The sequence below is a fragment of the Ambystoma mexicanum genome, chromosome 8, assembly GCF_040938575.1.
Source record: "Ambystoma mexicanum isolate Mex_15411 chromosome 8, UKY_AmexF1_1, whole genome shotgun sequence".
Classification (NCBI taxonomy): Eukaryota; Metazoa; Chordata; class Amphibia; order Caudata; family Ambystomatidae; genus Ambystoma; species Ambystoma mexicanum.
In genome coordinates this window covers 523920042-523937447 of record NC_090929.1, presented here as the reverse complement: position 1 = coordinate 523937447, position 17406 = coordinate 523920042, and positions in this window count along the sequence as shown.

Here is a 17406-nt window from a genome sequence, read left to right as displayed (position 1 = left end):
CAGTAATTCTGTATGGGGTGGTCAGATAGGGGAAGATGCATCGAAGAATGCGTAGGTGCAGATAGCAGAATTTCGCCAGTGAGCTGATGTGCTGTGATATTGTTAGGTCTGCGTCTATAGTGCATCCCAGGTTCTTTACTGTGATAGAGGTAGAAGTGGTTGGGCCTAGAGAGAGCAGACATGGTGTGTGTTGGGGAAAGAGGGCAGTCTTCCCACAGATCATCATTTCAAGTTTTTCTTTACCCAGTAGTCAATTTCTGTGAGGCATGACGTGAGGTTGGAGGCTTTGTTGACAGGGTCCTTTGTGATATTGAAGATGTGTGTCATCTGCATTGTTGTATCTGCATGGTTGTAGGTAGAGGTTAAAAAGCAGAGGAGATAGGGAGGCATCCTGTGGTACTCCGTGAGTAACAGGGTGAGGAGTTGATAAGGGGAGGCATGTGTATTATTTGGGATCTGTTGAAGAAGAAAGTGGAGATCTACTTCAAGGCTACATCCCTGATGCTGAGAGCGTGGAGTCTGTCCAGTAGGGTATGGTGGTCAATGGTGTTGAAGGCCAACCAAGAGGTGGAGAAGGATTAGAGCAGCATAACCTTCTGAATCTGAGGTTCATTTGAGATCAGCCCAGATGGAGACTAGGCATGATTCAGTTCCTCGTAGGGGTCTGAAGCTGGATTGGGCGGGGTTGAGGAGGAGGTTGGTTTTTGGGAAAAGGCACAGATGGGTTAAGGTTGTTTTGAAAATTAGTTTAGCTACGAAGTAGTTTTGTGAGATAGGTCTGTAGTTGGCCGGTAGAAGAGGGGTCAAGCATCATTTTTTTAGCAGGGGTTTGATGTACGAGGTCTTGAAAACTGCTTGGAAAGTGTGATAAGTGATAAATTAGTGCTTTTCATTCGAGTTTGAACTGCAGTCTCTTTAGTGTTCTCTTATAGTCGTTTTGTTATCTTTTTCATTCTCCTCTGCCTGCCCTCTTACAGGTACAATAGGCCAATCCACTTGCAAGACTCAGCACTGAGATCACAATGGTGCAGTACTACAGAAGCCTTTATAGACCGTTTTAAAAAACAAATAGTTAAAAAAAGAAAAAAAGAAAACATTAGAATGTGCGTGTGACAAGTTTTATTGAAGGTCGGGACAATTTGTGTACCCATCAAGGATATTTCTTCTAAAAAAAACAGCCACAATGTACTATTCAAAAGCATGTCATTTAAAAAAAGAAAAAAAACTTAAACAAAAGGCAGGCCTTAAAATATAATTATCACACCACTAAAGGAAGTCTGATGAAGTCATGTTGAAGAGTGAGGACATTTACTGGATATAGTCTGCACCCTAAACAGTTTATTTCTTTTGTTCTACTTGCAAAGTAGGGTTTTTCCAAAAGTATGCCAACAGCACAGTGTGTTGTGGAGTGCATGCTCTCGAGGGTGCACCCTAAACAGCATAACAGTGAAGGTGTGCCGCATCTGTAAAGACATTGGGCCTCATTACAAGTTTGCCGTTCCGGGAACTACGGTTCCAGTAAGCTTGACGGTACTGTAGTTCCTAGACCAGCAAACTATGAGCTGTGCTTGTGGGTGCCTTTCTACGGACCTGGCAGGCAGAGCGGCACCCGCGAGCACCGCATGCCGCATGCAACGGCACCATTCACGAATGGTGCCGGTGCATGCGACTTCCCCATTCCCATTGAGTCCTCTGGGGCTCAAATGGGAATGGGGAAGAATTTTTTTTCCGGTGCCCTGGAATGGGCAATTACCGGGTCCGCCAGGGTTGTAACACCTTGGTAATTGCCCATTCCAGGGTGCCGGAAAAAAATGACTCCAGTGGCAGCCGCGCCTGTATTACAGGCACGGCTGTCCGCCAGGATCATAATGAGGACCATTTTGTCACTTTTCAACCAGTTTGACAAAACTTGACCAATCATGTGTGTTTGTATATGATGGCAATATCTTGAAATGGGTAAAGGCTGGCAAAAGAGCAGTATAATGTGTTTACCAATGTATAAATAATTATCTATGCCAATGCTCTTTGTGTTTCAATATCAGTCAGCACTCCCATCCAAATAATGCTATTTGGTTCCCACTTTGTAGCCCCAGTCTACTGACTTCACATTGATACAAAGGAAAGCAACGGTATGAAATTGAAAGTGACTGCAACACAAACTTGTGTGTTACGGCTTCAGCATGGGAGGGAGGAAAGCTGAATTTAGAAAGCTGGACATAGAGTCTACAAGACATCACTAGATCTGTGAGTTCAGACATAATTAGGATAGCTTTTGATGTTTCCAAATTCTAAGAACACACCATTGTGACACTCTGTTTCCCTTTAGAATGTGTCCTTATAAATTGTGGGTGAAGGGATGCTGCGGTTACAATGCAAACTCTAAAAATCACTGAAAATCCTCATTTACAGTTAGCAGCAAAACCATAACTCACCCAGGCTGTGCACAGCTCATTACATATCAGATAACATCAGAAATGACATCATTGATAAGATTACCATTGATGACATTACATTCACAGCAGAGCAGACATTATAAAAGCCATGACTGTGTAAAATATTCATGAACACTACTCAAAGAGCTTAATCTGCAACTTTACCCATCTTCACAGCACATAAAGAACATGACCGGACATCTTTCCCTATGTCTGCTGCTTGCTGTGCACAGTTAATGGCTATGTACTCAGCTTAATATCCTTGTTGATTGTTTCCTCCAGTACTGCCTCTGAATACTGTCCAGATATCATTGGAGTCCTATATGCCATGTGCAAAACTTCCTATCATCACAATATGCACAGGACCTGGCAACCACATTTGGCAATTTTCTTTTTCAGGAAAAGTGCATTTTCCCCATCTGTGGTAGCCCGGGATCTGGCCATGCTCCAAGTGACTGCTAGATACCCCTTATCAAGTTTAGGCAGAGCAGAGACTGTGGACTAAGGTTCAGATCCCCAGAACCAAGATGGGTTTTTTGTTAAACTGTTCAGTCCAACATCAGCCAATCCTATTTCTGGATTTCGATTTGAAATGGGTACATGCATAATGCCTAGACCCCAATGCACAATATAACCTCCTGCATGAATGGTCCTCTTACTTGTTGAAAGAGTGCAAATTGTTCCAGACCCCAACTTCTTGGACAAGATTGGAGTAAAAATGTACAAGGTTTATTAGCTGTAGTTGACATCAAAAAATACCAGTGGAAGTATAAATAGGATTGTTTGTCCACAAACACCCAGGTGGAACTGTACACGATGTTCCCCAAAATATGTAAAATGAATATTTGTCTTATTTCTTTTTCAGTTTAATTTTCATGCAGATCGGTCGAATAGCACCAACGTTATTGGCATACCAAAAAGTACTCTTCATTTGGAGAATCCATCATAACCGTAATACATTGTGGCGGCTGACTCTGTAATAAAATTGACTGTTCTTCTTTGAAGACAAGGGGGGTCATTACAAGGTGGGCCATAATGGATTACCGGCACCGGTAAGGAGATCGGTGCCCGTAATCCCCTACCGCCCAATTCAGAGGTCCCTTAGCGGGAACCGTAAGGGACGTTTGGTCGGACCACACGTCCCTTACGGGTCCCGCTAAGGGACCAGGGCACAAATAACGGGCTTGCCATTAGCGAGCCCTTTATTTGCGCCCTCCCCATTCCCATTGAGCCCTATGGGGGCTAAAATGTGAATGGGGATTGGTTGGTGCAATGGGTACTTACCGGTCCCGCCAGGGTCAGACTAGACCGGAAAGTCCCCATTGCACCACACCGGACTCGGTCCCGTTATTGGAGGCAGTCATGGCACAAATAGCGCCATGACTACCTCCAATCTCGGAATGACCCCCAAGGTCTATTTAGTACCCAAACATTTTTTGAGCAGGAGCTCTATTGTAGGGAGTTTTATTATGATCACTCAGTATGCACTTCTGGAGTAGACTATTGTAGACTGTGGCTGTCATTACAAGTTTACCTTCGGCCAACTGCTGGAAGTAAATGAGGTACCCACCAGCAAAAAACTGTCGGTATTACTGGTGCAGGGGAAACCTTCAATTTCCTACTCCTACATGGAGTCCTAAGGAACTCCATGGAATGGGGAATTACCATTGTTGCTGGCACCTGTAACATCCCGGGAATTCCGGGATATCATGTGCCGGTAATGGTAGGTCCATTTACTGGTTTTCCATCAGAATTACCAGCAGAATAAGGCAAACTTTTAATAACCCTCCATATCTTCATCTTCTGATGTGATAGGACATTTGTCCTCCCACTCTTTCTGTCTGAGCAGAAAGATACAAGCAGGATTCGAAAATACAACTCAAAGGAATGTAAAGTTAGTACATTAACTGTTTCATAAATTATATGAAATAATGTGTTGGGTTCTAATGGTATCACTTTGAGGAAATCAGTTGACAAGGTTTTTGATGAAAGCTCCAGCATCTTCTAGGGTGGTGTATAGTTTGTGTCCTTATAGCGAAAGAATAGAATAAACAAGAGGACAGGTATTCATTGACTTGGACATATGGATTTCCTGGATTGATCATTTGAAATACTTTAGATATGCACTAAATGGTCTCATTAACCCTTGATATATTAAATACTGAATTTTCTCAATATACCATATGGAAAGTGGTCCAGGTCAAATAGAAAATGCCACAAAAGATGATATACCATTTACTTGCCGACGATGGTAGTAGGAATATACACCACGGAGGGGGGCAATGTGTGCCGGGAATTACCCAGGGCGCACCTTAAGGCCCTCTTATGTATTTATTTATTTATTTGTTTGTGTATTTAATGTATTGTGTATTTGTATGGCGCCCATACACATGTGTTTCCAGGAGCCACAAGACAAGAAATGGGAGGGGGAGGAGATATAGGAAAAAGAATTGTGACAATCCTACCGTGCAAGTACAGACAAGGTAATAAGTGCAGGGTGCAGGGGGGGCTGGGGCGGAGAAGAATAGGAGGGGGCAAAATGTTGAAGAGGTGGGCCCAAGGGGGTGAGCAGTGCTGAGGGGGCAAACAAGGGCAAGTGCCAGGGGAGAAGGGGAAGGGCAAAATAAATGCAGCGGACAGGGTGGACCAGATTCAGGTTAGTTCGGGGAAGGGGTCCTGAGGGCAAGTGCTGGAGGGGGATGCTGATGGATACTGGTTAGGAGTGGTGTGTTCCCTGTATGACTCAGGAGGGTCCAGGCACCAGTCACAGAGGCAGTGGGAAAATTAGCATAGGAGTGGGAAAGAAGAGAAGAGTTGAGGAGTTTCCAGTACTTAAGAAGATCCGGCTCAAATCTAAGGGGGGGGCAAGGAGAGCATTCCAGATGGGGAAACCTGCTGAGGAAAGGGATCTACCTCCCACTCTCTGTTTTTTGAAGCATATGACCTGCAGAGAGTTGGAGCTAGAGGACTGAAACAGAGAGGTATTTGGGGAGAGAAAGCTGGATGGGAGGTCTAAGGCCCCAGACAGCCTTGTGTATGATGCAAAGGGAAATTAATTTGATACTTGCGGTCACCGGGAGCCAGTGGAGAGATTCTAAGGCCGAGAGATGCAGCACCTGGCCTTCAGACCAAGAATAAGGATTTCAGCCCTATTCTGGATTAGATGAAGGGGCCGAAGGGTGGACATTGGTAGAATGAGGAATAGGCAGTTGCAGTAGTCCAGTCTAGAGAAAACCAGAGCTCTGGAGACATTGGGCCTCATTACACGATAGGCGGCCGCAGAATGAAAGATGCCGGTAAGGGACCGGCACCGTTCATTCCGGGCCGCCCTACTCCGAGGTCTGCAGTCGGTCCCGCTCTGGAATGCCTGGTCAGACCAGACGTCCTTACCGGGACCCGCTAGCAGACCAGGATGCTAACAATGGGCCCATCATTAACAAGCCCATTGTTAGCATCCTCCCCATTCCCATTAAGCCCTATGGGGGCTCAAATGGGAATGGGGATGTACCGGTCCGGGTCCCGGGAATGGGAATTACCGGGCCCGGCAAAGTCGGCATGGCCCGGTAAATCCCTATTCCTGGAACCCGGACCCGGTACCAGTATGGGGAAAGCCATGCCGCTAAAAGCGGCATGGCTACCTCCATACTCGTAATAAGGCCCATTTAGCTTCTGGGGGAAGGTGAGGAAAGGGATAATGCCTCTGAAGAGGTGGATCTAAAAGTTGGAGGTGGAGCTAAGGTCTGTGATGTGTGGAGAGAAAGAAAGAGAGGGGGCAGTCAAAGATGACCCCAAGGTTTTTATCCTCACAGGAGGGTTGGACGGGGGCAAGGAGGGTGGCTAGAGGGTGGGGGAGGGGGGCAGAGAGCAGATGTCCCAATGAGAAGGATCTCTAACTTACTAGCATTAAGGCAGAGATTGTTGGAAGAGCACCACACTTGAATAGCAGACAGCCAGTCAGGTACGAGAGAGAAAGGAGGGGAGGAGGAGGAAGGGAGCCTAAAGGAGAGCTCTGTGTCATTGGCATAACATTGGAAATAAGGGGAGAAGGTAGAGATCAGATGGGCCAGAGGGGTTAGGTAGATGTTGAAGAGCCATGGCGATAGGATAGAGCCCTGAGCGATACCACAGGTAGAGAGAGAGGTAGAGGAGAAGAAGTGGCCCATTTGCACTTGGGAGGGTCGGACAGCCATTAAAACTGCCATACTGCTAGACTTGCGTAATTTGCACATGTTTTAGATTTGTATTCTAGAACATTATTGGGTTGTATTATTTTAGTTTACGCCCGTTTTGGCAACTGATTGCTGCCTTCTGTCACGCTAGGCAACCTAAAACTACAGTTCCCACCAGTACTGTATCTCTTGTGGCTATTTGTCTGCTTATTAGGCGCGTGAGCACCAGTGTGTGAGTATCTATCCAGTCTGTGCCGGTCCACGCCGAGTCGCGGCGGCCGGACTGTAGACCTCTACATTTACTATTGTGTGCAGCTCAAGCCTCTGATAGGAAATCTATTGCTTGGCATAAGTAACTGGTCAAAACCCATTTGTGCTAGATCATGGGTTAACTCGACAGCATAAATCTCCTGCTTGCCGTCTAAAAAGCAAGACAACATGCCATTGTTGACAGATTCTCTTAATGAAACTTGATACTAAAGTAAGTACTCAAGTCGAACAATCACCACTGGCCCTACCCAAACAGCTCGGTGAAAATATTCCAGTAGAGACATGTACTGTGAGAAAGCTAGCCTAGGCACATATATATCTGCAACACACTGAGACAGCATGCAATCATATGCCTCTTCTATCACGCCAATTTGAAGGTGCTCCTCCATTAGTCACACTGACTGTACAAGGTCTTGAACAAACCTCTGATGAGGAAAGTGCATCAATATTAGCCAATATACCAGACCCTGAGATAAATCTTATTTCCCCGTACCATCGCACATTAATTCTCTCTCGATCATCCAATTGAAATGTGCTCTATTAAATACCTGTTATCTTGTGAAACATGCCACAAGTATCCACGACTGCATGCTTGAGCTGGACCTAGATGTGATATGTCTCATAGAGACATGGGCCACAGAGGCAAGTAGCCCGATGATTGCTCTCACCATCCCAGAAGTATATGATATCACCTGCCTAAATCGAACAATGGGCCTCGGGAGTGGTGTGGTGTTCATTGCAAAAAAATACCTGAAACTGTTCTGTGCACCTTGTGACTATTCTCATTGTGAATTCCTTCAACTGAAAATGACTCCCACTGCCCATAGCTGTATCAATCTTGTATTAGTCTACCGTCTTCCAACGGACACACCGACCTTTAATGAAGAACTCATACATATCCTCATAAGATTGCATGGCCCAAATTGCTCTACTTTATTGGTTGGATATTTTAATCGGTGGCATTATAACAGCCCCGATGAAGAAGCCACGATATTAGAGTCTGCCTTGAATAACATTGACTATCATGTTATTAATAACTCACCAACTCATGTTAAAGGTCACATCCTTGACTGGGTAGTGGTCAGGAACCTTACTGCACATATTGATATCACAACACCTTGTATCTGGTTAGACCGCTACTCCATAGTTTTTCAAATTCTCCAACAAAATCCCCCTTTAAAAAGAAAGACTCGAGCTAAGTTAATTAAAAACAGGAACCTCAAAAAAATTACGACTTGTGGCCTAAAAGAATTGTTGAAACATATAATTACCTCAACTACAGTTTCAGATCCTCCAACAATCCCTGTGGATGTTTTTAATCACTGTAGAAGACATCCTCCACCATAATCTGTTCCGAGTGTAAGGGAAGACCTACACCCAATTTTTTGTGCTGAAGAAGGCCGGAACTACGTTTGGCTGTAATTGCTAGCCCTGTTCTAACCGACCGAAACATATGTAGACGCTGTCAATAAGCTTTGCTATTGTACATATATACATACTAACAGGAATCAAGGGTGCAATATAAAGAACAAACTTTGTATATGTAAACAAGAAAGACTTCAATGGTAGTTGAATTTTCCTGTGTATTCTTCCTTTATTTTGACATTGGATGTGTGAGAGTGTGCATGAGTATGAAAGGTGGGAAGATTTAGATGTCAAAAATATGATTATGTGGATTATTCGTGTGGCTTTTAATTTTGTGATACTTGGACTACTCCGGTGGTGATAGTGCGCGGTACAAAGGTCCTTTAACATTAACATACTTTTTGAATTAAATTGATGTGTTTGTACTGATTTTGGGTGTATTTTGTTTTTCCAACCTCACCACCAAGGCCCACTTTTTTAAATTTAATTGTACTATTTACCTGAAGGATCTTCAGGTGTAGAGGTACCCTTATTATTTACACTCTCAAGATGGTAGTCACAGTGCTTTAGTGTAACTAGCAAGGTGTTCTAGCTTCTGAGCGTGGCTGCCTATTTAAGCCACGCCCAGAAGTCAGTCCGTGCCTCATGTACTTTTCTGTGTACCAACTACATGCTCACCGCAGCTCCGTCGGGATCTGAAAGAGAGAGAAGACAAACCTGAATTATCACAACGCCTTAGGAACAGTAATTAAATGCTGCACTCAACTTACCAGCCTCTGCTTACCACAGGCTGCAGCGCTCCGCACGTCGTACAGCTTGCTCCGACGTCAGGATCTCCCGCTCCTCGCTGACAGCTCCTGTGGCGAGGGAAGAAAACACAAGTAAGAAAAGGTTTAGAAAGCTGTTCCGCAAACTGATCGTGGAGCAGTGTAGCAAACGCAATCTCTGCAACCCTGCAGTTCAAAGACACTCAAATTCCACAGCGTGAAAGAACCTACTTGAGGAACACACACCACTCTCCACGTTCCTAGGATGTCACAACCGCCATCAGGATAGCAGCAGAACGCATCCGTGCTCCGATTTCACCAGCGCACAGCGCTCCTTTTCAGGGACAATCTGTACTGGATCTACAGAGGACACATTAAGGGAAGACGAAAAGGGAAAATTAACACGCACAGCATACAAATACCATTGCTAACCCCTGAGGAATGTAGGGGAGAGACCCACTGCAATAGAACTTGTGAATCTGTAAGGCTACAGGCATCAGAACAGAACTTATCAGACAACCATTTTGGGACATATTAAGGATTCAGTGAATTAACTTGAATCTACTCACCTCCAGGACTAGCGCCCCTGCGCCTTGCAGGATGTAGAGACCACCATACATACAATAAAGGTGAGCAGGTCACTATCTTCGAGAGAGTCATGCACACCTGGGGTTTTGGGAAGAGGAGATTCCAGGGAGACTCACAGGGAACAATAACGCTAAACTCAGTTTTGTCTTGACAGGCCCAGTGTCCCTGCTGACCCCGTCCTTGCCCAACCATTCAGTGAGGAGAGGTCCCCATTGTTCCCGCAGAGTTCAGATGATTAAGACAGCTGGGGAGCTCAAGGTGAGCGGAGAGGAGATAGGGCTCAGAGCAGGAGAGGGGGTAGTAAGAGGGTTGGAGAGAGGGATGTCTGCAGAGATGAGTGCATGCAGAGAGTGCCCGGCAGAGTGGGTTGGGCCAGAAAGAAGAATGGTGAGGGCAAGAGTGTCACAAAGGTCACAAAAGAGTGCAGTTGGTCTAATCTGAAGGGTGAAGGTGGATGTTAAAGCCCCCAAGGAAGAGAAGTTTGGGGGAGGAGTTAAGGAGAGAGGAGGAGCGCTCCGCCCATTCAGAGAGGAAGAAGGAATTGAGTCTGGGGGGGGCTGTAGATGGTGGCGAGAGTGAGGGGTAGAGGGTAGGGAGACAGACAGCGTACCGACAAGGCATTCAAAGGAAGAATAGCATTGAGTGGGGATAATGGTGGCAGGAACTCACTCAGGGAAAATCAGAGCCACTTCACCACTAGGCTGGGTAGGCCTGGGATTGGACACGATCTTGTAGACTTTGAGGAGAATAGTGCCAAAAGCAGTGACTGAGATGTTCTTGAAACACATCTCAGTGAGCGCAAGAACATCAAGGTCAAGGTCTTCAAAGAGATGAGCGATGTCAGAGGAGAGTTTGACAGCAGAGCAAGAATTGAGTGTAGTTAAGTGAAGCTGGTTGCCCCCTTTCCGAGGGGACACAGGGGTGTGGTGCCACCTCTCGGTGGTGGGACAAAGGGGGGATGGGAGAAGATGGGGTGGTCGGAGAGGGAGGGAAGTTGAAAAGAGAGGGAAGACATCTGCCAAGAAGTAGAAGGTTGGGCTGTGAGCACAGGGCCTGGATGGTGCTGTTGCAATAGACATTAATGATGCACCTGGAGGATGCGAAGTGAGCCAAAAGCACTTCCCATCTGTTATCACCATTAATGAGGAAGAAAAAGGGGAGAGGACAGAGACCACGTGGTGAGTCCATAGGTCAGGTGAAGGAACAGCAAAGAGAATGTCAGGGATAGTTTGCCTGGAGGAAGCATTTACGTAGGTGTCAGAAATAGGCAGACCAGGGTTGGAGATCAGGAGTTTCTTTTTACATTTCTTCCTTCCAGATTTTGAAAGAGAGGCAGGATAATTGATGGAGAAGCAGTTAGAATAAATGGGAGGGACGGAGAGCACCATGAGGGCAAAAAGTAAGAGGTGGGTGGAGGATTAGGAAGAGAGTAAGGGAGGCAGAGGGACAGAAGAGTACTGTGCATGATAGAATTACCAGATGGACTAACAGATATGAGGAGCAGAACAGCTATAAACATCCAGCGTCCTAGTCAGCCCAAAAGCAAAATTAATTAGTTAATTAGTAATGTTCATATACAATTCGACAAAACAGTTTGCGCCCATAGAAGTTAAGGGCCTCTAGATTTGAAAGTGAAAGCTACATACAAAACACACCCAGACTCAAAATCGACAATCCATGTGGAACACACCTAGACTGAAACCTAGAAATGCATGTGGAACACACCCATAATCGAGTGAGAAGTGATTTATGTAGTGCACATCACGAGGCAAAGTGAGCAAGTGAAGAAAAACTAATTGAGAACTCAGAAGAGTAGTCCAGAATAGTCAAGAGTGGGGCCAGCAGCAACCAGTGGAGTGAGGATCAGAATAGTAAAGACCGTGATACATGAACTTGTGGGCATTGGTGAGGGCATGGAAAACCAACTGTACAGGCTTGAATAAATCCCAGGGAAAAATGGAGGTGGAATTCACGTGGCAAGGAGCAGAGGTAACGTGCAGGAACAAAGGAGATTACCCAAGCAGAGTAGGCTGAATTAAATGGGTACAGCGGGAAACCAATAATGTAGGGTGGAGTAGGGCACCAAGGAGAAAAGCGTCAGTGCAGGAAAGGATCCAGTGAAGTGGTCGAGGCAACCTGAAAGGGGGAGGCTCTCTTTTGCTCAGGCCTCAAACTTAGGTTCATAGATCATTACAAGCTGCTAATACCCCCATCGCAGAGTATAGTGCTTAAGAAAAGATGAACTACACATATTTCATAGATTCAGAAAATGTGCATTCTCTTTAAATTCTACGATCTGAAGTTGCTCATTTGGCAACATGATGCAGAGTTAACATTCCAGCTACAGTTTGCTGCTACTTTCTCTCCTCCTCCTGCACCTTTGGCTGACTCACACCCTGACACAGCCCTCTCTAACCTTCATCTCTCTATCTCTAAAACTCTGGATGTCCTTGCCCCTGTCATGAGACTTTGTTTGAAGCCCAAATCCAAGTGCAACTCTTGGTATGATTCTGACCTCGCTGCCCTTAAATGCAAGTGTATGGTGGCAGAGAGGAAGTTGAGAGCATCGGGCGCACCCCCTGACAAATTGGCCTGCCGCCTGCTCCAAAGGCAGTACAGACACTCCGACCTCTCTTATAAGAGAGCCTACATCCAACCTGCATCTCTGTGGCATCTAACAACTCGGCCAAACTTTTCAAAATCTGCAAAGAGCTTTCCAATCCTGCTGCAATCTGTACCTCTCATGTTCCCTCCCAGGCCCTCTGCACGGCCTTGGCCTCTCATTTCAATACTAAAACTCAGGACATCCTGTCCACCTTCACTTCCTCTACCTCTTCTTCTTCCGCTATCAATCCTTGCCCGTCTGAGGCCGTTTCTCCTCCCGCTTTCTGCTCCTTTCCCCTATTCATCCTTGACAATGTTTCTAGTGAAGTTTGATCTATGAAAGTCGCGTCAAAGTAGGTTCTCCCTTGCTCATTCAGAACCATCAAGGAACACATGGACACCCTTGCTCCAGCCTTGGCTGATTTTTGCAATCACTCCTTTGCCACTGAAATGTTCCCCTCGCCCTTAAGCACTCTCTTGTGCACCTCCTTCTAAAGAAGCCCTCGGCTGATCCTTCCTCTCCGGCTAAATATTGCCCGAGTTCCATCACTCCTTTCCTGGGCAAGCTGTTGGAAATGATGGCTATCTCACAGCTTAATCTACATACTGAATCTGTTGGTTGCCTCCATGACCACCAATCCGGCTTCAGAGCTGACAGAAGCACGGAAACTTCTCTTCTGAATACCGGTTACGACTTGCTCTCCAATCTTGACTCTAATCTCCCTTCCATCCTCATTCTCCTCGATATTTATTCTGCTTTTGACACCGTCAACCATGGCATCCTACTCAATTGTCTCTGTGACAACATTGGTATTACTGATCTGGCCCTGGCCTGGTTTACCTCCTTTCTCACTGACTGACCCTCTGAGGTCCAACAGGGGTTTTTCCTGTCTTCTAGCCCTCTCTCTACTTGCGGTGTTCCCAGGGATCTCACCTCTCTCACTGGCTCTTCACCAACTACCCGGTACGTCTTCCCACTGCATCACTACTTTCTGCTCCAATTTTAAATTTTATGCAGATGCCACTCTGCTCTCTTTCAGGCTCCCCTCAGCCACCTCTGCTTCTTCTCTCATACCAGACTGTCTGGCCGCAATTCAGGAATGGTGTGCCGCCAATGATCTCTGGCTTAATGACAGTAAGACTGAGATGCTCCTCATTGGGACACCAGCTCCCTCCTTTCCTCTCTCTCTGGCCGCCCACTCTGGGCCCTCTTCCTGCTCCTTCCTGTGAGGCTAAGAACCTTGGTGTCATATTTGACTCCACCCTCTCCTTCTCTCCTCACATCTCATATGTCTCTAGAAGTCAAACTATCAGCTGCACCTCCTCAGAGGTATTTTTCCTTTTCTCACTTTCAGCAACTCAAGACCTTCCTTTTCGCTTCCGCTTTCTCTCTTCCTTTCCCTGCTGCGTCACTTGACTGCTCTGTGCACTGGTCTCCTGCTCACCCTCTGAACTTGGGCACGGGCTTCTGCATGTCTAGTTGCCGTCGCACTGCCTTTGGACTCCCCAGCACTTAAGGGTCTGTATCTGCAACCCTACAGTCCCTTCACTCTGCACTTATGAGCCACCCGCAGGCTGCACTTGTGAGTTAACTGCACTTCCCCCTCCCCCTCCCTGTGGCACTTCTCCCCTTCCCTCTTCCCCACACTTCCACATTCTGAATGACACAATGCCTAGTAAGATTGTTGTTTTGCCCTCCCTTTGTTTCCCCCTCCTTGACTTGTCGCACCTAGAAACACTTGTGTACAGGCGCTTTATAAATGCCACATCATATCATGTCAATTACAAATGATCCCTCTCTCTTGGGAATGTCAGGCCCTATTGTTAAAAAGGCACTCCATGTAGAAGAACTTTTAAATTGTAGAGCTTCTTTCCATAGGCCCTAATATCTCCTCCACCAAACCTACCCTGACCGTTCTACCTCCCCCTAGAGTGCCAATGCAGCCCCACCTAAGAGAGACTTAGGTATCACTCTGCTATGTCCACTCTCCATTGCACAACTCCAAGAAGCTCTTTGCAGCTCCATAAAACATGTTAGCTTCCCCACACCCCTTCAATAGGGTTAATTTCAGAGATTATACCCAAAACCATACCCTGACTTTCTTCAGTGTTCAGAGATGTCTAAATATCTGGGCTTTTGGGGGACTTTTGTCTGGAAGAAGACACATACAAAGTTTTTTACTGGAGCAGTTTTCCTATGTTTAGAAATATTAAAAATCAGTTCAATATCCTATAAGTTGGGAACATTCCCTTTTAGAACATGTGGCGGTTCTGATAGTTGGTCCCTAAAATGGAATTGATCGTAGTTATTAATGTATATACTGGGAACAAAAATCCTCTTTCAGTTGCAAAAGAACATACAATAGATAAGGTATGAGATTCGACAGAAAGCAGTGAGCTTCTGAAAATGGGGTGAGCTCCAGTGACATTCTGACCAGGTTGTGGTGCAGAGAAAATGGAACAGTCACTGGGGCGAATACATAGGTGGACTTACATAGATTAAGGCCAACCAACATTAAACATTTCTAAGTGCAGGTAGGGGGTACGTCCACCTATGTTAGGGATGTGACCATTATGGAATTAGTGTTAGAATGGAGGCAGGGAAAGTAAGGGATAGAGGCATGTTAGGGGCGAGGGTAAATGCTAGCTCAAATACAGATGAGAGGTAGGTTAAGAGGACAACCCAGAGGTGTGGGCATAGGCTTTCAATGTGGCTTCAAAAAAATCGGTGTGGACTATTTCTCGAATTTCTGGGGGAAGAGAATACCTTTCTCTTTCTTTTAACACTTTATTCAGTATAAAACCATAAAGTAACAATCACATTGAAGAAAGCATGCAAAACCAATATGAATGCACGGTAAAAAGAGAGAAAAAAACATTTGATTTACATTACAATTTTCAATGAATTCATCCTTCTTAAAATTGTAAAGAATAAGATAACACAGATCTTTAACATTTCATGGCAAGAGGAGAGCTCGCTCGATGCCTCAAGGGGTCCCAACAACAGAATTTTTCAATAGACTGCCAACATAGGATTCGGTTTACTACCATCATTCCTTACCGTTTCCAGTATTTTCAGTCTGAGCATCCAGGCCCTATGAATGGGATACTGCAAATACAACATGGGGCGCAGTTGAGTCCCTGCAGAGTGTCAACGCTTTAGTGCTGGATCGTAAACTAGCCGACCTAAACAGGGGTCGTATGTATCGGCATCTCAAAACTTTCAATTTTACACAAATAGGCAAAAAAGGAATAACAGTTTCTGTACCTAAACCACAAAGAGCACATGTACCTAACCTATCCAAATCCCATGATTTAGTCAAAACGGCTAATGATAACGTTCCTATCCTAAATCTGGTATACACGGGTCTTTCATAGGGCGGATGTATGTAGTCAAGGTAACATTCGAAAACAAAGTCTATTTTACCCTGCCGGTAGTCTGGGCCCAAGTTGAGGTTCTTGGCTGCCTCTATCCTCATTTCTCTTGTCCTCACAATCGCTGTTTTCTTAATCCTGTGTGAGGCGGATGTGTGTATATTGTCGGGGGCTTCCCATAAGGCAGCTTCATTTAGCCCTATCAGTTGCTCTTTCACATGTGCTACCGATGGGATAACTTTCCCTCCCTCCAGACTCAAGAGATGATTTGATACTTCTCTGTACTTTCCTAGGTTATCCGTACTCCACAGTGTAAGCCAGTACAAGGATGACTTTAGAGCGAGTATATCTCTAATCGGACTCATGTCATACTCCAGATGTAATAATGCTGCAGACAAACTTTGTGGGGGTAGGAGCAATTTTTTGAAGAAATTATTTTTGATTTTGTTGAGGGCCCGTGAGCTGCCATATCCCCGAATTTCTGCACCGAAAATGGAAGCTGGTATTGCCTGCTTTCGGTATAGTTCAAGGGCAAGTCTGATAGCCCCGCTCGCATGTTTTTTAAAGAAGGAGCTTGCTGCCCCACTGTACTTTCCCAAGTTGGTAAAGGGTTTAGCGACCTATGCAGACTATCCACAGTTGTCATGGAACCTAACGCCTAAGTAATCAAAGAACAGAGTATTTTCTAATTTGCATTCGTCCACATAGATGTTCAATGAGCTATGCTGAGAGAACTGTGGTCTGAAGACCATGGTCTGTATTTTTTCAGTGTTTACATTCAGTTCTAGGTCCTCACATTTATTTAGTAAGATATTCTGGGCCACCTTTAAGCATTGTGGGGAAGTAGACAAAATCACTGCGCAATCGGCATAAAATAAGGCAGGATACATAAATATCCTGACTCATCTTTGGACAGTCCATGCGCCTCTGGACTAATGTGTTGATTATTTCTTCGATTTATATGCTGAAGAGCAGGGGGAAAGCACACATCCTTGCCTTATCCCCTTTGCTTCACCGAATGATGAAGTTAATTCTCCAGCCAAGCCGAAATACACAGCTGCTTTATTCTAAGTGTACAATGACTGGATGGCAGGAGTTAATTTCGGAACGGCTCCCCTGTCCTTCACAATCTGCAATAGGATTTCCTGCAAAACACTATCAAATCTGTCCTGAGATTGAAAAATACAGCATACAATGTCACCTTCAACAGCACACTGTACTTCTGGATCAACACGAAAATCTGAATACTTTGATCAACAGTGCTCTTTTGCTTTTGAAACCCTGCCTGCAGGTCGTTGATAACATCGTTTTCATCAACCCAGGACTGTTGGTGTACCAAGACAGTTTTTGTGAATGTTTTACCCACTCCGTCTATAGATGGGTCAATAATTGGCTGGGGAGTCCCGGCCCCTTTTTTTATATATTGATACAATTACCACATTTCACCAGGAGGCAGGGACAGTGCCGCCTCTGGTTACTTACTGCTTTAAAGATTTTGTACTATATCGGACCCCAGACCTTTGACTCATCTTTATAGAGATTGATGGGTATTTTATCTTGTCCAGGTGCTTTTCCGCTTTTTTTGGGTCTCAATTGCCCTTCAAATGTCTGTATTTTATGCGAGAAAGTTTGATGTCTGGAGTTAGATTCAACGAAAAGTTCAGAGGACACTTTGAGATTTTGGCCCACAGCAGGATTGCCTTATAAATATGAGAAATGCCGCCACAGGGTGTCTGCCGGAATACAGCATTGAAGACTTAGAGGTGTGGTCCCATTCTTCAGATGCCCATAAGAGTGCATCCTATTGTTGGGTGACACAGTCTTTCCTTTCTTTCT